The 22,041-nt window shown below is 48.2% G+C and overlaps 1 long non-coding RNA gene across 2 annotated transcripts; it reads left to right on the top strand.

Annotated features, from left to right (window-relative positions):
• The first annotated feature begins 4,670 nt into the window (after positions 1–4,670).
• On the top strand, positions 4,671–9,552 carry LOC142406820 (uncharacterized). Of its 2 annotated transcripts, none has more exons than XR_012774710.1 (3): positions 4,671–5,044; positions 7,788–8,044; positions 8,458–9,552. It is a non-coding gene; the product is annotated as an uncharacterized LOC142406820 (long non-coding RNA). The 2 variants fall into 2 exon arrangements; XR_012774709.1 differs by having other exon boundaries at positions 4,673–5,044; positions 7,788–8,027.
• Positions 9,553–22,041: the final 12,489 nt, after the last annotated feature.

The following is a 22,041-nucleotide window of genomic DNA, read 5'->3' as shown; positions in this document are numbered from 1 at the left end:
TGGAAGACAGCAAAAAAGATGCTGCAGCCCCCAGTTATTTTACAGAGAAGGAGGCAGGGCACATGCACCGCACGCACTCCTCAGGGCACTGCTGGAAGCACTATCTGAGCTGACAGTTTTACCTTTGCAGACCCCGTGTGTGCTGGGATCTGTTGCCTGCTCGCTCAGTGAGCTTGGGCAGGGGTGCCGCAGCCATCAGCTCCTGCCTTGAGGGCTTCTGAAGCCACCGTGTCCTGTCAGGCTGTTGCATCAGTTTTTCTTGAGGATGACCTGCGTGGGTTTCAGCGTCAGCGATGCTCGTGGCATGGATGGATTTGCCTGGCTCCCTGGAAGGCGCCTGTAGTGTACTTTAATCACAAGCAGCATTGACACCAAAACCTCCTGGGTCTAATACTGCTAGAAAAACTAAGAGAAGACTACAGGAGTGGGGAGTGCTTCGTGTTTTGGGGAAATCTGGTCTTTAAGGGCTTGCAGTGGGTCAAGTATCAGTGGGAACGCATAGTCCTTGTGTATTTAAGAGAGCAGGAGAAGACCCCTCAGGAGCCTGGGAGCTGCTCTACCCTGCTGGTACCCTCCCACGGAGGAAGCGCCTTCCACAATGACTAGCTGTACCCAAAAGCCCAAGTAGCCCCAGACAAGAAAATATCCCCTGCAGCCTCCAGGGAGGCAAAGCCGAGCTGGCCCCGGGGGCTGCTGCCGCGGGGCTGCCTGCCGCCCGCCTGGAGGGAGCCAGACCTGCCGGCGGCCGAGCGGGGAGTGCGAGAGGGGCACCCCAAGAACCACAAAGGGGAGCAGGTCACGTCTCAGGTTGGACAAAAATACGTGAGGCTTCCTGTTGGACATCACTCACATTCAAACATTGGTGTATCATATGCAAGAATAAGTTAAAACATTCAAATAACTTTATATACCTAATTACATTTACATATACCAGCAATGAAAAACCTTTGTTAAAAGCCAAATGCTTAATACATACTTGTAAGGCAAAACTTCTTAACAACCCCCAGTTCCCAGCAATGATACTCACCATCAGCTTCCATCCCATCATCTCTGATAAGTGCTGTAGCCCAAGACATGAACCATATTCCCTCAGACTGGCCTGTGACACAAAAGCTAATCCCAGCCTCATCAGCACCAACACCCTCACCTCTCAGGCATCTGAAATCTGGTGAGCTGGATGATGTGTTATTTTCCCAAGGCAAAATACGAGTTTGGCTTTTCAATAAATCAAAAGAGCCAGCTTATTTTACATTGAATGGTAGTTTCATCCAGAAAAAAAAAAAAATGCTTTATGCTTTATTACTCATAAAAGGCATCGCTTTTTTGGTCTGAAGACAAATCTTTTATTTAAAAGCTGAATTCAAAGGCTGCCAACGTGTGAAGGGTCCCTCCTGTATGAAGTCTGTATACCTTTCTGACGGCAGTATTTTGTCGTTAAAACTCTGACACGCTCTAGTCTCTTTGGCTCCACATGAAAGAGTCTTTCAGGAGGTCTCTCTTGCATGATGAAAGTCTGAATCCTTTATTTCACAGAGGAAGTTTTGTTTGCCAAGTCCCATCTGAAGAGATGAGATTTGGAGCAGACCACTCGAACCAAGCATCAAGCTAAATCTTCCTGTCAGAGCCCTGGGGGTACGGACCGCAGGAGCCGTTACGAAGCAAAGACACTGTACACAAGGATGTGTGTCAAAATAAAATTTCTGCAGGAAAAGCAAAAGCTGGAAAACGATTCGAAGTGAAACCTCTGTGGTGCATGAAACTGGGGGGTTTGAGGATTCACCACGTGCCCCGCAGGAGAGGGGGGAGGCTCTGCAGGCAGGGGTGCCCGTGGGGTGCTGCCTCCTTTGGGATGCATTTTTATGCCAGGGGATGTGAGCTTTGCCCCGCAGGCATGCTCACCCAGGGAGTTTGTTCCCAGACCTGGAGAGCATCAGCATGGCCCACCACCTTGAGCACCGAGCAGAGGGACCTGCATGCAAAATAAACTCGGAGGGCATCACCACACATCCTACGTAGGATAAGTAGGTGCCTGTGGACACAAATCAGCCGAGCAGAGATTTGCTATGCTGCTGCTCTCCTCCTCTGCCCCGTTCCCATCCCACCATCACGGGCTGAAGCACAGCGTGCAGCACTGCTCCTGGCATGCGGTGGCCCTGCTTCGGGAACAGCTTTTCCTCCTCTTACTGTGTCTCAAAACCTCCCAGGGAATCCTGCAGTAGGATGAAACGCCATGTCAGCGAGTGCCCTCTGTGGAATCAATTAACCCAGGGGTAGCAACACTGGTTTACAAACCACCAACACTGGTTCCCGAAACACCCGTGTGCGGAGCTGCTCAGCCCTGAGGGCACTGTCACACCAACTGCGTGTCTTCACTTATGTTTTCAATCAGCGTTTAAAAATCATAAAAACCTATCTTCAGGCAGGACATTTTTTTAATGCTCTGAAAACCGGGCTGTAGTTTTTTACACCAAAAGGAAATATACAGCTCTGAAAGTAATTTGTAGCCTTGTTTCCCTTTACTGCAGCAGCTAAGCAAGAATTGTATGCTGGCAGCGTGTTTTTTACATGCCTCTATTGCTGTTTTTAGTTAAAACCCCCACACTTTAAACCTTTGGTCTTCCCCATGCAAATCATTCACTTTGCAGAGATAAGGCATGGATGGGTGGCTAGACTAGACAACTTAATAGTTACTTTTCATCTTATGTTTTCTGATCTTTCTATAGATCTACATGGTGATAATCCTTACTGTGACTTCCTAGGGGTTGAGCAGAAGTGTGCACCTGCTTTGGCTGTGACAAGTGACGCTCTTGATCATATGTACTTGAAAACAGTTTTGGAAGGCGGCTGCTGCCTCTTTCTAGCATTTAGCACTGTTTGCAGGTTACAGCAGCTGACAATTATAAATTTAGTTTCAGCATCCTCGGTAGTATGTGATCATTTCCAGTAGTGTCCCCATAGAGTTTACTGTCTGTGGATGTCATTTTTAGGAAAGGGACCTCAAAAGCATGCAGAGGAGAAAGACTGATCTGGGTCTCTTGGCAAACGATGGCAGTGGATGGGTTGCCTGGTATCCCTTTCCACCCTTTGGGTGCTGGCATTATAGAGAAACCCATAGGCTTAATGGTTCAAAGGAGTCAGATTCCACCTCAGCCTGGTACATAAAAAGCAGCAAACGTTAACACTAAAAATCCCTGAATTACTGATGTCTCCTGCTCCTAGTACAGTGACAGAAACGGGGGACAGGTTGGGAAGCGAGCAACCTGCCCAGGTGGGTAAACCATAAAGATAAGGTTTGTCACCAACCACCCTTTTCGGGGGAAATGTGTGACTCGATATTGATACCATAGCAGTGGCAGATTGGATGGAGCAAGTTTTTTTCTTACAGATGCCAAGCCAACAGTCTGGGACCCTGTGATGAATGGAGATGCTGGCGAGTCCTTCTGAGCCCGGGCTTGACATAGCTCAATAGGCTGGAGAGAGCTACATAGATGACCCATAAACTGACTTCAGTTTTTGGCTAGACACTCCAAACCATCCAGAATATGGGTCTTGCCTCCCTCTACCTTCTCTCTGCCTTTTCTCCCAGCCTTCTGTTGTGGTCTTGCTTCTCTCTGAAAAGATCGCGTGCAGTTGGCATCTTCTGCAACGTCACCGTGAGTAGGTGACTGGTGAGGCAGCTAAGGATATCTTAAACAACTCAGTGCGCAGTCAAACTCCTCCAGCCCCGAAAAGACTGCTGAGCCCACGCACCATGCTTGTCATTGAGTGGGCATCAGCTCACAGGGCCCCAGGCTTCCATGATCCTCCAGAGTGACAATGGGCTAGGGGCTATGGGCTACTCCACTCGCCACGGACTCCATCGGGGAGGGTGTTCATCTCTGTCCACAGAGCAGGGCTAGAGGTGGGTGAGGAGGAAGGTCCCACTGCCCAGCTTCTTCCAGCCTACCCATGGGCTGGGGTGAGGGCAATCCCTCAGCTGTATGCTACCACCACAGATCACCAGACAAGGACAACACGCAAGCTCTCTCTCTGCCACAGCTGTGAGGTCGACTCCCTGAAGGCAGGTACTGTGTCTTAAGGCATCACCATAAACCGGTAAAGATACTTTCTGAGGCTGCTGGGTCTCCACCAGAGACCTGCATCCACTCCTGCAGAGCAACGAGGGAGTCTCAAGGCATCTCCAGGTTAAGAGAACGAGGAGTATTGCAGGTGGAGCTGCTAAGGAGGCATCTCTTCAGCAAAGCTGGCATGAGAGATCACCAACCTTTGCCTTTCACTCCCTTATCAGGGGAGGATCAGGGTGGGAGGGCACCTCTTCCAGGGCAGCACCATGCTGGACCACCTGCAGCTGCCCCATGTATGGAGCTGGTGAGCTGTGGAGGCGGCACAGGAACCAGCCAAATAAACGGGAAGTGGGGCCACACCAGTGTGAAACAGCTTCTCCAAAACGCCTGCTACTTCTTCAGCAATTTCTGAAAATACGCAACTAATAAAGGGTTGGGCTCCTGACTCATGAGGAGCCGTTTAATTTACAGAAGCAGCTCGCTCCTGAGGCAAGCTAATCTGCCGTGCGTTAAACAAGCATTTCTTGATGGGCTGCTTCCCACAGCCAGAGCCACATCCACTCCTCCCCTTCCTCCCCAACTCCCCAGCACCGACGTGCTGTCCTGGGCTTGACCAGCCCCAGATGGGAGCGGGCTGGATGGCCAAGCCAGGGCGTGAGAATCACGCTGGGAAACGTCACCCACCGTGAGTAATGCTGCCGGTGCCTCTGGGACGTAGCAGGAAGAGCTTCGTGCTGCAGGAAGGTGAGCTGCTCTGTAATTATTTCCTGTGAGCTGCGGGAGAGCTTGCCTGCCCTTCTGGGCACGGATGGGTAATTACGGACAGACACTGGAGGAGTAACCAACCACGTGCAGGTGACTCGGCCAGCATCACCACTGCAGAGCTAGTGACTTCTCAGGCATGGGGAAGTGGCACCCACGTTTATGTGGGTCTGCCTAGCTGGCCCCGCTTGAAAGGGGCACCAAACATGGCTGAGAAGGTATGTGGATGGATGGGAATTGCTTTGAGCACAGGTCAACTCCACCGTGAAGGTGTGCTGTCTGTCATTTCAAGACCCAGCTCAGCTCTGTTTCCCTAGGGAAAGGAGGGACTTCTGCCAAGGTGTGTTACTGCAGCTGCTGGTGGGGTAGTCCCAGTACTCTCTCTAGCAAAGAGGGTCTTTTAGTGGTTCTCCTTCACTGCAAGTCACCCGGTGCTGTAGATGCAATGTGCGAGTTGCTGGCAACATGCTGATACATGGATGCTGCATGTTGCTGGGACGTGAAGAATTACCAGGGTAAAACCGCTGTGGTATGATGCAGGCTTCAGCTTAGTCTGCTCCCTGCCCAGTCAAGTCAAGGTGAATTTTGACTTCTGCTAAGATCAGGCAATGAAACATATTTGGGGCTGTCAAGGAAGTGAGTCCACTATCAAGCCTAACTTGCAAATGCTGTTTTGAAATTGTCTTTTCTTATCAGTGGAATAGGACATCCTCCTGCTTTGAGTCTGCTGCACTCTTGGGGAGGTTGCGCAGTCAGATCTAACCCGGCGTGAGGAGGAGGAGGAGGATGAACGAGTGCATATACCACGGCATCCATCTCTGATCTGGGCCTTGTCAGTCTCACAGACTGTCTTGAACTCACTCCCACAGTGACCTTAAAGGCAACAACATCCCAACACAGCTAAGTCAAACACAGTACAGGTTCTTTGGCTCTTTGTTTTCAAGCCCTTTAGTGTTCCTGGCTGTCAAGATCTTCCCGACATCCATGAAGCTGAGAACTTTTCTCTTAAAATGTAAAAGCAGAGTGGAGGAACAGAAGCTGGAAGATGTCCTTCAAACCACTGCTTACTGCCAGGTGTGACTGCCTCTCCCTGTCCTCAGCATGGAGCCAAGGACCCCCCGACTCAGAGTCCACCTTGCCAGGGGAGTCCATGGAGATGGACTTTAAGATACTCCAAATGACATGAAACTTGCCAAAAAAACCCCAAAAAACCCCAATCCCAAACCCCCCAAACCCCAAAATCTAACCCTAAGGGCTGGAAGCACTGCTGCCTTCATTGCCCTTCCAAATATAATGCCTGAATTAGCCCATTCTTTCGAAGGCTCTCTTGGTCTCTTTTGAGCAAGAACAGGTCAAGCAGAGCAAGTACCGATCAGTTCAAACAGAGTCTGGTCAATATATTTTCAGACCTAGCAGGTTTTGACAGTGTCCGACATACTGATTTACAGATATCAGCCAGAATCTCTTAACACCCCCGTGATGTTATTAAGTGTGGTGTAAGGATATCACTTTAAGCCCAGTCTGGACTAACCCTCGTACAGAAAGCCAGACGTTGTTTCACTGAGAGTGCAATTGCATACAGAGCACTGCAGCCACACACTGAAATCAGGTAACCATGTGCTCGAATGGATAATAATGATCATTTTCCCCCCTCCTAATTTCCATATGGAACAGAAGTAATGAGCCATGTAACTGTGCACCTATGTGTCCAGCCAAGTATTGCTGAAAGGCTTGGAGCAGACCCAGGGCGTCAGGCTCCAGCTCAGCCTCCTGCTCTTTGGAGGGGCATTGACTTCTCCTACAAACCTGTAGAATTAACTCCTGGGGATGGTATTTCTGGATTCCCAACACACTGTTTACGTAAATGAGACAATCCTTTGATAGCCTCTTGGTTTTACCGACATATATAACACTCTCTGACCTTCATGAGAAAAGATATTCATGTTATATCAATAACTACTTTTTACGTCTTCCCTCAAGGAATTCTTTCTCCACTTGAAACTCATAATGGAGCCATTGAGTTCCTTCAATTCAAATTTAACTGATTCGTTGAATATTTTACATTGACTCACTTCTCACTCTGCTGCTCAGACACACTGACGCTTAGTCAGCTTTAAAAGGGTTTTCTTTTCCTTGTTTTCCTAGTGCTGTCCTAAGGTGCCTTCCTTTCAAATAATGCTTCCTGCATCATCCGGGGCTCTCTTCCTCTTCTGCTCTCCCACTGGCACGTAGCGGCAAGGACCTGAGAGCAGGGCCACGCTTTCTTACACCTGAATGAATAAATGTTCTTCTTCCTAACAGGTCTGGTCTAAACAGGCCAGATGGAAGAAAATAAGTGTTACTCTTCCCTTTTATAGCAAACCAGTTAATTAACTGCTGACCTGCTCATGGTATTATTCACTCTAGCTCTGCACTTTTGAATACAATTAAAGCAGTGACAGGTCTTTCCCCAGCACATTTCAGGGCACCACAGTATCCAGCATCGTTGCTAAAGATGCTTTATCCCATGTGTACACAGGACCTTGACTGAAACACCCTGCAGCACCATGCCTTGGAGAGCAAAAGCCTGTGGCGTGCCTGTCATGGCATGTCACTTGTGCTCGTTCACTAAGCTTGCCCGTTCTAGAGCCTCTTCTAACCCCCAAATGTCCCAACATGTCCCCGCTAGCTCCGGCTCTCTGCCTGCTCACTGCTCCTCTCCTGTGACAGCCTCTGCAATAGCCTGGCTGTGCCGCCCCTGCCACTGCTCCTGCGCTGATGGGGCGGTGCAGGCGGCTTGGGAGATGCACTTGCAGCAGCTGCTTGCCACCACGCAGATTCGGAGGGGGTGATGCTATGGAAGAGCTCCTCGCTCCCTCCATCAGGCCAGTCCACTCTTCCCAAAGGTAGTATCTGAAAGCTGCTGCAATGCTTAACGAGAACAGCCTGCTGATAAATTTAAATTTCTTCTCTCTGTCACAGCCAGAGTCATTTCCACATCACCTTTCTGGAGCACAAACAGGAGGACTGCAGTAGCCTTCAGGCCCTAAAGCTGCTCTGAAAATCCCCTTGCTTCAGCTTTTGTTTTCAGCCAACATTACTGTATTTCTACTGCTCCCATTTAGTTCAAATAGCTCAGCAAATGGAGAGTCTGGCGCCCAGCAGAGATATAAATTGTGGAGCAGGTGAAGACGGGGGCTACCTGTGCTTTCCAGCTCTCAGGTGGATGAACGAGAGAGGTGGGTATTACCCAGCAGTGCACCGCTCGCCCCGGGGCTACAAACTCCCATCTGAAAACCAGCGCCAAGAGCCACTGGTGCCTGCGCAGTTTAGGACGTAGTGTATTTGCTGGGTCTTGTTCTTCCATTTTAGGTATCTTGTCTACCTAAATGTAAATAAAGAACAACATGTTTTTTGCTATAAAACCAGTGCATTTTATGTTGTTATTTAATAGTCTGACATCTGCTTCTGTTCAGGACAGTCCTCTCCAAATGAAGCTTGGCTTTGCTGCAGGAGTAGAAATCAATCTGCTAGTGCAATGGAAAAGAGAACTCTTTTAATGAGAACTCTCTTATTTCTACAACATCTGTGTTCACTTTGACAGAAAATAGTTTGTATGTGCCAAGGCCACCTTTTGTTTTCTCCTCTGCAGGATGAAGGTAAGGCCTATCCACTTGTCAGAGATGTGCCAAGGTTACTCAAACGCCCGTGAAGACCTCTGCGTTTCCATCAGTGTGCTTAAGAAAGTACCTCCCCAAAAGACGGTGTTGGCAATCGGTGCTGCCGCCTTGGAAGACAACCCTGGGCATCCCATAGGATGGGAGTAAGAATTCCCTTTGTGGCAGGCATGCTGGACTGGCTGCAGCATCACTGAGCACAGGAGGAGACTTGCCTGTCAGCAGGGATCACTGGGCTTCTTGAGGCTTATGCAAGGATGCTTAGAGCTGCGTGAGTCTCAGAAGTCACGTTTTCTTGGGAAAGTTGCTTATTTCAAATCTCCTTTCATTCCAAACTGGAACATAATAGAAATATCAAACCCAAGCTTATTGAAGTCCTTTGTTTAGATGCTGGTGTTTTGATATTTTATGGGATTCATATTGAGTTGGAAAAGATTTAAAGTGCTTGATAATTCTGTCATATCTCAGTGAAATCAGTGATTATGTGAAACATTTCCACTCTCGTCTGTTCTGCTAGGAAGAAAAAAATCTGTCTGTTTTAATGAGAAATGAGTTAGCAAATAAATCTATACCGCTCAACAACATTGGCTGGACGCTCCAAACTACTAAAGATGTCTTTCTCTGGCGGTCAGTTCTCGCCACCAGCCTCCCATCATTTCTGTGACAGCTTCTCTCTGCACAGATGGAAAAAGGCATGGGCTCTGGTGATGACAAGAAAACCCCCAACCCTAATTTTGCCTTCCTTCTCTCAAGCTTTTCTTCCCTGTTTAAAGAAGGATGAGCAGTTCTGTTTGCAACGAGGATCTCCCCAGCAAAGTGCAGCACGAGCAGCGGCCCAGAAGGACGAGCTGTGCAGCTCTACAGGTCCTACCTCATGACAGTAAGCATGGGCCACCTTTAGCAGCGGTGAAACGGGAGCTGTGTCAGCCTTACTTTCTCAGCGAGTCTATCCCAGGGCCTCAGAGATTTTATCTACAGTACCCTCCAAGCAGGTGTAAATAACCCAGTGGTTAAAACTGAAGAGCTTCTGGTAGCTTGTTTCTGCAGTGCTAGCAACAGTGGTGAGCATAAGGAAAGTGTCCTGGTTTCAGTTGAGACAGAGTTAATTTTCTTCGTAGTGGCTGGTATGGGGCTATGTTTTGGATTTGTGCTGAAAACAGTGTTGATAATACAGAGATGTTTTAGTTGTTGCTGTACTAGTCAAGGACTTTTCAGCTTCCCGTGCTCTGCCAGGTGCAGAAGAAGCTGGGAGGGGACACAGCCAGGATAGTTGATCCAAACTGACCCAAGGGCTATTCCAGACCATATGGCGTTGTGCTCAGCATATAAAGCTGGGGAAGAAGAAGGAAGGGGGGGACGTTCGGAGTGATGGCGTTTGTCTTCCCAGGTAACCATTACACGTGATGGAGCCCTGCTTTCCTGGAGATGGCTGAACACCTGCCTGCCCATGGGAAGTAGTGAATGAATTCCTTGCTTTGCTTTGCTTGCGTGCGCGGCTTTTGCTTTACCTATTAAACTGTTTTTATCTCAACCCTCAAGTTTTCTTACTTTTGTTCTTCCGATTCTCTCCCCCATCCCACCTTGGGGGAGTGAGCGAGCGGCTGTGTGGTGCTTAGTTGCCGGCTGGGGCTAAACCACGACAGAAAGGCTGGTTTAGGGCCAGTCACAGGGATCTGAACCTCTACCTGGAAATACCTCTAGGCAATCAGGTACATCCTGACGTGCCACTCTACGAGAGACGCTTTCATCACTTAAGTATTGTGAAATATGAAGTTCCTCAATTTATGGATTTTTCTTTCATTGTATTTTTTTCTCTTTCCCATGGCTGGCTTCCAATTTGGGGAACACCTGGACACAAAAACTGAATCAACCCCAAAAGAAGCCAGTTCTGAAGCCATAAGTAAACTTCTCCAGGCTACATGAAGCCGCAACGGCTCTTACCAAAGGGGGCTGGAGCTTCAGAGCAGCGATGGTAGCACAGGTACATGTCACTGGACTGCAGCTGCACGCAGAGGAGGAAGAGCGCAAGACGTCTCTGTGAAGTGTTGTTACGCAAGATTTGTCTGAATCGATTTTCATCCTCTGCGGGTAATTATCAAATGAAATGGTTTAAGAATGAAAATTGGAAAAATTCTTCTTGGAGAAGAAAAAAAGGTTAGCCTTGGAGCTTGGTGTCCTCTCCCAAGAAACCTGTGAAGTATCTCTTACGGTGTGGGAACAGTAATTTGATTGTATTGATAAAACAGACTGGAAAAATGCACAAATAGGACTGACAAGCATTTCCAGTCAGCAGTGATTACAAAAACCCCAGCTCACAGCATGGGCCCTCTCTAAGCACATCCAGGGGGTTGTATTTGTGAAAGGGATCAAAGATCACACAAAACTGTTGTTCTCATCATCTTCATTTTAGATGAATTCTGAATCCCTCCATATGCCACTGCGTAAAATTTCAATTCTTTCCCTCCCCCTTTGGCAGCACCGTTAGGGTGTGAGACAGGGTCAGACAGTAACTTCTCGTGTTACTGAGGAGTTTAAAATTAAGCCTGTGCTTTGATGAACGGTAATGATCACACCCTATTGTAGAAGCATTGATCTCTGAGATGGCCCACATGCATCAGGCAGAGCGGGAGATGCTCTGCACCTCCCAGGCTCAGGTCTGTGAGGGCTGCTGCTTTGGAAGAGAAAATTACCTGTGCACATGGATGTTGTGGTGATGAGCAAGGGTTAGGCTTGCTCTGGTGCCCTGCCTCTAACAGTCCTGCCTGTGCTGGATGGTTTGGAGAAGACCCTTTCTCATTTCCAGCTGGAGATACGGTGCTGCCGCAGCAGGTCCTGATGTGAGGGGTCCAATGGACACCAGCGGGTTGCATGGGGCTGTGCCTGCCACGTGCAGCAGCTGCTGCTGGCTTGGTGTTACTACCACCACCTTTTCCTTTGTGTCACACCTGCCTTTGAACTTGCCTTTCCTGTTTCTCCTCACTACTCAGCAGCTCTGCATCCGAGCGGGACCTGCCCGGGTAGTGCTCTGCCCTGCACCGGCGCTAGGCGCACGGCCGCGGTGAGCGCAGGGATCCAACAGACATGCAGTGACACATTAACATCTGTGGCTGAGGAGATGATTCATGGGAGGAGCACATCCTTGCCTCAGGGCAACTGTGCCTACCAAAGGGGCAGGATGAACGGCTGCGAGAGGCAATTGCTTCAGCCGTCCCACACCAAGCGAGACCTGCGAGTCGCCCAGTGCCCCGTCCGGGGCGGCACTGCCTTCGGAGCGGGGACAGGCAGACGGCTCCCCGGCTGCAGGCAGCAGGCACCTTGATGGGGCTCACTCACGTCACTCCAAACCTCTACAGCAACCACACCCACTCCCCTCTAAATTTCCTCTGCAGCCAATGCAGAAGAGAGGTGCTCCTAGGGCATGGTTAATCCCACCAGCAGCTCTACAGCTGAGTCCATCGGGTCCCCGTTTCTCCCCACTGGCTGTAAAGAAGGTGCAGGGAACTAGCTCAGGTGTGGGCATCACCGCTGTCAGAGCAGGTGAGGTGGGTGCTGCTTTCCAAGCCCCAAAGTGTGGGAACCAAGAGTCTTTGGATGTAACCTTACTCCAGCAACACCTCTGGAAATGCTTTCTGTGCATGTATGGAATCCTTTCCGAAATGCAGAAAACCTGCTCTGAACTAGGAAAGTTCCAGGTGTTGCTATAGCTCTCGCACAGTTTTCCTGTTCCAGAAACTATATTGGAAGAAAAGGCTTTTCTTTAAACTAACAACTGAGTTTCTGCCATTACCGAATGTTTTGGAGCCCTTCCTCCCACGGCATCACACGGGGACACAGCTAACGAACCCTGCTAGACCATCGAGTGCAGAGCTAGTCTAAACCTGTCAGGAATATCCAGGGCTGATTCCATACGTTAATTATATGTTGTGTAAAAAAGGATTTCCTAAGAGCTTTTTTTAAGTTAAACTGAAGATCTGGATCTTTCCCTTTTCATGTGTCAAGGGAATAGATAAACCAGAACGGAAAGTCCTGTAACAACAGCCACACTTCACGTATGAGCATCGCATATCAGTGTCGCATCTTCTCCAGAGTGCCTCCTTTGCGGTGTAATGAACCCCTGTGTTTTAAAATGACTCTTTCTTCAAAGGAGCATGCTCAGGCTTAACATGTATTCCTGGTTTCTCTTAATTTATTGCTTATCTTTGAAGGAGTGGAGATCCAAGGGTCCACCTTCTGAGTGCTAATGGCTTTTAGCCGTGATGGGTCATCTTGACAGGTGGGCAGGGAGGAGTGGGGAATGTGCTGGGCAGGCTTTTACAGCGTAGTGAGGACGGGTGGTGGCAGGCAGGAATTTACCGGTGCTGCACCATCAGGGGGTTCCCACACATAGGGAATTTCATGGAGACTCTTAACCCATGGCCAGCTTGCTCTGCTCATCGTGCTGTCGTGGTTTAACCCCAGCCAACACCTAAGCCCCACACAGCCACTCGTTCACTCCCCCAAGGTGGGATGGGGGAGAGAATCAGAAGAGCAAAAGTAAGAAAACTCGTGGGTTGAGATAGAGACAGTTTAATAGGTAAAGCAAAAGCCACACACGCAAGCGAAGCAAAGCAAGGAATTCATTCACTACTTCCCATGGGCAGGCAGGTGTTCAGCCATCTCCAGGAAAGCAGGGCTCCATCACGTGTAATGGTTACCTGGGAAGACAAACGCCATCACTCTGAACGTCCCCCCCTTCCTTCTTCTTCCCCAGCTTTATATGCTAGGCACAACGCCATATGGTCTGGAATAGCCCTTGGGTCAGTTTGGATCAACTGTCCTGGCTGTGTCCCCTCCCAGCTTCTTCTGCACCTGGCAGAGCACGGGAAGCTGAAAAGTCCTTGACCAGTGCAGCAACAACCAAAACATCCCTGTGTTATCAACACTGTTTTCAGCACAAATCCAAAACATAGCCCCATACTAGCTACTGTGGAGAAAATTAACTCTATCCCAGCCAAAACCAGCACAGTGCTCGCGGCAGCCATCACTCAATCACTGCCTCACATCGCTCATTTTTGGAAAAAGCTACCGAGGAAGTGTACAGACAAGCAATCCTAGCAATACCTGATGTCTTTACCTGTCTTATCCCAGTCACGAGCTGCACTGACAGATGACTTCATGATGAATGAAGAACGTGTCCTTGATGATTCCCCAATCTTTCAGCTACCAGTTTCCTCATAGAAACAGGCTTAAATTGACATGTTCAGCTATGAAGTAGCCATAGGAAAGAAGTCAAGTGTTAAGAGGATTAAGATATCATAATTACGACTACTTGGTACAGAAATGGGGGCTTTAACATGTGCATGTTGATGCTGTGGACCTGCAGCTTTAACATTTTCAATTGACTCACCTCAACCTTCCGGAGCATCCCCATGCAGAAACACCACCTGAGGCGGCACCACGCCTGCATGAAATCTCTGCTGGCAAAACCCACCCTTAGACTAAGTGCAAAAGAGATAAGACTTGGTGGCCCTGCCTCCAGAGGGTTAGTCTGGCTTAAAGTTACCTTATTGAAATCTCAGCATGGGCGAAGTTAGAGCCCACGGAAGGAAAGATCTTTGCCAAGAACCTAATTAAGATGACTGCAGGCATGTGCTAGTCAGACCGTGTCTGAACACAGAAGTCAGGGCTTCAGCGCTAGCGTGGACCGGACCTTAGTGTCGAGTCTTCAGGGATGGTTCTGGGAATGGCTTACAGTCCCCTGAAGCTGCGCTGATGTAAAATGGGCTGTGAGGCATTTCCCGATGCTTCATTTATGGAAATGAATGTGGACTACAATTCTGCACCGCAGTTTTTGGGAAATGCCCAGGCTGGCAGGTGGTGACGACTCTCTTACAGGTGCCTGTGCTGCGAAACTTCTCCAGTGCACTGTAGAGGTTTCCTAGCAACTTCCTTCCACGGTCTTTGTGCTCAGATTTGTTTTGAGATGTGGGCCATCATAAAACAGTATTTCTGCCTATTTAAACTAGTTTAGTTCTTTTAAGCTGGCAAGGCAAGCGCAGTACAGCAGCAGTGTCTGATTTATATCCTTTTCAGCTATTCCCTCCAAGACTAACAAAAACCTGAACCAATGTAGGTAGGTTTCTTGCTTTTTGTTTTCACTAACCAGATCACCAGTCCATTGCTCAAATTGCTGAGCAATAGGAAAACTCCAAATCCATCTTTAAAAAAAATACACAGGAGCAATGTTTTCTCTGATCTCTGCATCTATTACATTCTTGCTGAGCTCCCCTGGCATATCTGAAACCAACAGATGTTGATCATGGGCTTTGGACAACTCTTTCCAAATATGTGACAGACATCACATTTTTGAGCCAAAAATGCTCTTAAAAACAAGCAAAACCAAAGTAGCTAAACTGTGCTAAGCTTTGTGTGCATGCATGTGTATCCAGTCTGAAACTGGACATAGGTTTTAAGTCTGTAAATTGACTGGTAGCATCCAGGTTTTAATATGTTGAAGCGTTTATTCAGTATTTTGTACTGGCTCAGATAGTCAGCTTGAAATGACACCCTTAATGAGAAAGGAAGCGAGGGAGCAATTTGGTGAGCAGAGCAAAATTGAAAGAGTTTGGGTGTAAGGGGATGCAGGAGAGAAACCCAGATTATCCCCATCTCCTAGAGCAGCACTGAGACATAATTTGTTACTGAAGTCATTCACTACACAAATACATATTTCTTCAAAGATAGCAGAGGGGAAAAAATTACTTCCCCCCTCATTTAGCAACTGGAAAGCGAATGCCAAGTGCCTCGGTATTTTCCTTGGCACCTGCGCTGCTCTGTGAGCTCTCTCATAGAGAGCCATGAGCAACTGAAGTGCAAGAGGAAATGTGGAACCGAGTCCCGCCGTGCTGCAGCCAGGCTCATTCCTGCCCTCAGCAGGATCCGTCCCTGCCTGACGCTGAACAAGCCCCATATTCACGGGGCTTGGCATCCCACCTGGGCACAGCTGAGGCACAAACCCAGCCCTTCCAAAACCACCCTACGTGAACTCTCTCCCTTTCTCCCCAGGCTTGGCTGCCACCGTGACTATTTTAACCCGGCATCAGGCACCTCCATCAGAGATTAGCTGCACTTACACCCTTGTGCGTGTTGGGGGATTTGCCAGCTCCTGCCATTTGCCATCCTTCATTGCTATAAACCACTGGATTTCTTGCTCAGCACTAGTATTTGCACCAATGTGGCTATGTCAGCTGTTGGCATCAGTTGCAGAGATCAGGGCAAACTTCCAGAGCAGATCAGGCCTTGGATTTTTATCAAAACCCATCTGTTCCTGGCTGAGAGTTATTCCCACCACCTTTATAGCTGGGTGCGATAATGAGCTATTGAATCCACAAATTAGCACAACATGGAGCTCTTTTAATAGCCTTCCTCTCCAGAAAGTCAAGGCTGCTACCGCACCTTGTGTACACCAGCCAGCCCAGCGAGCTAGGAGGACTTCTAGCTGACAGTGTCAATTGTTTTTGAAGTGTTACTGCACTGCTGACATTTGAAAAGCAATTTAATATTTCTCCCATGACAGTCACTTCAAATACTCTGGAAACAACTTGTATGAAACAGTAGCCGGCAGCCACGATGCTCGTCTTTTCTGAGACGCCCAGGCTGGATTTGGGTGCAGCTTGTGCCGGGCAGGACTGCAAGGTGAACATCACAGCAAATACACCCCCTCCATCAACCTAAACCCCCTTGGTGATGGGGCGTGGGCAGGAAGGTTAACCCCACACCTCAGGCCCTGCCACAGGAGCGTTGTAATTAAAGAGCGCAAGGGCTGAGAGGATTCACGCGGAGCTGCTGTGGCGGTGCTCCCTCCGCAGTGAGCCGCAGCACCAAGGGTTAACGCTCCGCTGCCTGCCTCCACCAATCTGCATAATGCCTTGCGTTTGGCAGCTCATTTGCATAATTTTAAATGACTCTTTTGTCTCGAAAATAAAATCTAAAACATAGCTTCAAAAATAAGTGGTAGATATTAACGTTTCATATACTAAGAAGGCTCGGTTAAGTCTATTTGTCTGAACTCATCAATTGATGTTGTAAAAATAATTTTAACAGAGCGATGCTGTTTCTTTATTGGAGAGCCTTGGGAGTTCTTTCCCGGTGCCATTTTGACTACCCTAAATAAGGTCTAACGTGCTCACCCACCCCACACAGAGGGGCTGAAGCTGCCCCACATGCTCAGACCATCCGGAGGGCTCAGCAGCTCCAGCCTTTGCGAGGGGGGTCCAGCCCACCCCTCTCATTAAACTGGAGAAACAATGCCAGCAGCTGGAGACTGAATCCCTGTCACCAGCACATCCTTACCAGGGATGGGCTTACCTCCAGGCTGTAGATGTGTACCCAGAAGTGTCGACACACAGGTATGAGCTCAGTGTCCCACCTCCCACTGCCACGAGGGATTCAGCTCACCAGAGGAGGGACACCTACGTTTCGTCAGCTGAATGACACTCCCGGCTCCATTGACTGCCGCAGCTAAGTCTCCACTGACTACAGTGGGAGATTAGACACCTAAATTCAGGGATATTGTCTGGATCGGATTCCCACTCCGAGTTCAGTTGACAGCCTGTGAGTCAGTCTTTGCGGGCTGAGCCCCGTACCTCTCAGCTCTTCTCTCCCTCTTCTTGGGAGACCAGTACAAAGCACAGTGTCTTCTACTTGCAGTGATGTGTTTCAGTGTAGGAGAAGGGGCTATTAGCCTGAACTGGCACTTCAGCATGTTTTCAATCATAGTTTATCAGAGCAGCAGAATAAATCCTAGGAAATAGGAAGCCAAATGGATAAGATACGCATTTAACAGTAAACTCACCTGTCGTTACGACTGAAGCCTATCTGAACTCCCGCCCCAGTGCCTTACGTACTACAAACTTCTGTACGTTCCCCAGGCAAAGACTTGTAATTTCCGCATTAAAAATTTACAGCGTTTCTACAGCCTGAAACAATGCACCTGTGCTCTTGACTTTGCAGCCCCAAAGGCTAGGTGACACCAGAAGACATTTCCCACTGGACGCCGGCTCCCCCAGCAGCGTGCCCGGCAGGCGCTCTGCCCAGAGGAGCAGCCAAGGGGCAGGAGGGCTCGACGCCTCCTCCCCTGCCAGCTGGAAGGCACCGCGTCAGGGAAAGCTTTAGGCAAATCGAGCTGGGTCTAGGTAGCTTGTACAAGCTGTACAGGGAAAAAGACAAGTGCAGGTACGTAATCCTGAGTGAACAGATCTGTCAAGTGCTAACGAGTTTCTACCTGGCATATTTAGTTCAGTTTTTCTTTTGCCCAGTGCTCTTAACCCAAATTCAGGTGAACTTGAAGTTTCCTGCAAGTGATAATATACTGACTGCCCTCCTTCAGTCTCTAGTGGCATTATAGTTTTCAATAAAGTGTTTCAAAGATGAATTAGGGCCATCTTTTTCTATCTTCGCCTTTTGCAATAGCTAAACCTTTTACTTGACACTTCTGTTAAAAATTACACAAAGGCAGATATGCCGTATTAAACATTTCAGCCCAAATAATTAAAGTCTGATAACTTACAAACACCCCAGTTCACCTTGGTTTATAAGCAGTAGGCAACATTCATTGCAAGTGAAACTACCTGTATGTTCAGTTAGTAGCAAGTAATTCTGTATTTGCAAATCTGCCTGCAGTTTCAATACCTATCTATATAAATACATGCACCAACACATATGCAGCCATATACAACAGAGTGTTGTAATTGCTGTTACTCACAATAAAATGTTCATTGATCAGTTAACTGTGTCCCTTTCCTCTTACACTGCAATGGAAAAAAACCTTCCAGACTATTTATTCATATTTTCTTTCCTCCATTAGTTTCACTGAAGCTAAATGTTAACTGCCGAAGCAGTTCCCAACACAGGTCTCCATGTACTGCATCTCCTATTGACCACTGCCCCCACTGCACTTTTTTTTTTTCTCCCTTTCAGCACTGAAGCTCCATCACCATAAAAATCCTAAAACTTTATTTCCTGGGACTCCCATCTGTTAGAGCTGCTCCTCTCCACATGAAGTCAACATCTATTTTTTTTGACATCTAATCACTTTCGTGACCAGTTGTGATGACCCACTGCAATTATGTTCTCCACTTGGGAATATGCTACAGGGACATGGAGGAACAGTTAAAAAACAGCCATCCTGTTCTATGTAAATGTCCTTAGTGATTTAAGGGGGGAAAAACAAAGAAGAAAAAGCTCACAAGATTTTTAGCAGAATGGTGAGATCTTTCCTGAAAGCAAAGCCCATCACTTAAAGGGAATGGGGTGGTCCAAGAGATGAGAGTGTTTTCACTCCTGGAGGGCCGTGTGTGAAACTGTGCCTGCACACCCATGACGGGACTCTCTGGCTGCTGAAACGTGGAAGAGCTATTTCAGAAGGGATGGTGAATTTGCAGCCTCTGTGTACACTCATTCTGCACAGGCCAGATTTCTCCTGAACAGCCACTGTTTATCGCTTCTCAAATGACACAGCCTCTGGTTTGCTTAAAATGCCAGCTGTAAACGGAGGCTGCTTTGGAGCTGTTTCACGAGCAGCTCAGTTTTCTCTCTGCGTGCCTGTGTTATTGTTCAAATCAGCAGTTTGGGCTCGAAACTCATCTCCCTCTCACCACCCTCCGGTTCACATTGCGGAGCAGCCTGAGAGCACACACAGGCTGGCCTCCTTTGGGGTGAAACCAAATGGAAACCTGTGCTCCCGAAGTGCAGCACAATCTCTGGGGAAGCTGTGGACGTTCAGTCCATGAGGCACACCTAGAGCTGGCCAACACAAACCTCCTCAAAATGCAGCACTGTGGATGTTTGGGCACGCAGCACCCACTGCTTTACGCTACAGTTGACTCTTCCTGAATTTTTTGAATTTTAATAATTTTTCAAGTGGAATTAAAACCAAATGCAAGAACTATCTACTATTCCTTTCTATATTATAAATAGTCATGCATGACAGGTGGCTATTCGATGGCAAAGGAACAGCAGCTAAAAAGTAGGCTACTACACAGAAAGGTAAATCTTGGCCCCATTGGAGTCCATGGAATAATTCACTCGCTTTTGCCCTGGAAGGTCTCCACTCCTTTCCCTGCCAGAAACAAATTTGCTCTGCAATGATTTCAGAAGGTAGTACATGAATCAAGGCCATACAGAACTATTGCTGTGAATGCAGTTCACCCTCACAATTTATAAAGGTGATTTTTTTTCAAAACTGCCACTTTTGAAGGTAAATATGGTTAAGGCAAGAGTAACTAACCCCATCAAATGGAACTAACAGGGAAATAAAACCCCTTTTTTGTCCCAGTTAATCATCCAGACTCCCTTGGCAGCCTGCAGACAGATGAGCAAGCGAAGGCAATTCCACAGGGAACCCAGACAACCTGCTAGGGCCACTTGCCCGCCTTTTAGGTTGCTAAAGTTCAAACAAATTCCATCTTTCCTTACCAGGAGCTTACAGGAAGCCACTCTGATGTAGGTGACCACAAGCCTGCTTTCCAGCTGCCTGCACAGGAACACCTGCCCAGGTGACACAGGCGACACAAGCCTGAGAGATACACCCGCCACATACACTGTGCATGCGAGCTGTGCCCACACCACCTTCCACGGACAGTCGCACAAGGTGGCTGTCCACAGCCTCTGTTCCCAGGACGTTCAGCTCCTGCATAGTGCCCAGGATGTCTGGTGAGCTTCACTTGTCAGGCTCAGTTGCATTTGTCAGTGGACAGGTCTGGTCTGCACATACAAAAGCCATCACGTAAACTTTGTGGTTGGGCCTGGACAAGAAGAGATGTCCTGGATGCCTAGTCAGAAGGAAGAGGTGTTCAGAAGTGTCTCTGTGGGAGCTGGAAGAGAAGGATGCAAGTAAGGGGCTATGACAAGGGTGAGGAGCAATGTCAAGTGAGGGATCTGCCAAAACAAAATCTCAGTCTGCCAGATACTGGTGGATCTACAAACTCCACTGAGTACTTGGCAGAGACCTCACCTTGATCCCAAACATACTGTGCCAACTCCCCTAAACAGAAGAAAGTAGCCCTGACTGTATACTAAAGAAAGGAGAAACAGATGCAGAATCCCAATTTCTAGCCCAGGAGTCCTTCACTGCAGAGCCGGGGAGAGGAAATGCTGAGCAGCTCAGACAAGAAAGGGGAAGGGACATCAGGAACCTGCAGTATTGTCTGATTTTAAACAGATATATTTCAGTCCGTGTGCGGTAGCAAGAGTTATATCAGCAGGCTGCGTGTCAAAGCGTCTAGCTCACCACGTTAACTTCTGAACATCCCAGTCTCTTTTGGCCAAATTTTGACATGAGGTTCTGGTCTCAGAGGTCTCTCCTAGCTTAATTGACCCAAGCATCAGAGAGGGGACAGAAGAACCGATTAGTACTGCAGCTAAGGGAAAGACCGCAGAAGAGCACAGCCTTTTTTAGTTGCTGAAGAATCCACAGGGCAGAGAGAAATGGTGTGTGTGCTACTAGACACCAAAGAACACACTGTAAGGAAAAATCCATGGGAAAAAAGTTTTCATCAGCTCTGAACTTTACTAAGTTACCTGGTCTTTTGTGGCCTTAAACAATACTTCTTAAAGACCAGCATCATTTTGTGCACAAGACAAACGATTTTTCTATTACAGCGACCTCTTCACTTGACAGCCAGGTACAACTTAGAAAATAAGAGATTATAAACACTTAATATCTGGCACCAAGATTAAGTTTCAGCTGTCATAAATAAGCAATGTATAAAAAAAAAAATCAGGCTATGACAACCTGGGACATGAGCATGACAAAACATAGCCCAGGACAGCAGAAAGCAAATGGCAGGCAGCGCAGCCCTTCTCAGCTGGGATTGTCTGATTTCCAGCGTTAACTCGCAAACTACGCAGGTACTTGTGTTGCAAAACACATGGATGTGGTTTAAAAACCTGATGTTCCCAGCCCCAAACAAACTACTGTTACGCTATACCTAGACAGAGGGAGAGCAAGAGGCAGTGAGGGCTGTGCTTCGCTTCAGTTGGTGGCACAAGGTGGTGGAAACAAAATTTCTTTCCTTGCAATGTACTTTGTTGCTCACTATAGGAACTTCTGCTCAGCCTTGGGAATAATCTAGAAGCTGCAGTTTTCTGCACAGCATTCTCACTGACATTTCCAGGAATGCTGGCTTCATTTCTTCCACAGCAAAATACAATCTTATGCTGCCAGCCTGATGCCATCTCTGTTGACATCCAGAGTTAACAGCCTGGAAAGCACGTGCTGCGGCTCTCCTTAGCTGCCTGAAGGCTTTACTTCTGCTCAGGGCCTCCTCCCTAACTTCAGCACGCCCCATCAGCTGCAGGCACTGCTGCCTGTGGTACACCTGCCAGAATCTGCTCGCACCCTTTACAAAGTCCCTTGCAGTCCTCCTACCCTAACCCTCCCATCTCCAGCAGGTCCCCTCCCTTTAGGACTAACAGACTTCTGTGCAAACCACCAGGCCTGCAGCTGCTGACTAAGTTTAGCGAGCGGTCGAGAGTAAGTCTGTCCCACTGCACATTATTCAGAAGCTTTTTCCAATGGG

The sequence above is a fragment of the Mycteria americana genome, chromosome 2, assembly GCF_035582795.1.
Source record: "Mycteria americana isolate JAX WOST 10 ecotype Jacksonville Zoo and Gardens chromosome 2, USCA_MyAme_1.0, whole genome shotgun sequence".
Lineage (NCBI taxonomy): Eukaryota > Metazoa > Chordata > Aves > Ciconiiformes > Ciconiidae > Mycteria > Mycteria americana.
This window is presented reverse-complemented; position numbering and strand designations above follow the sequence as displayed.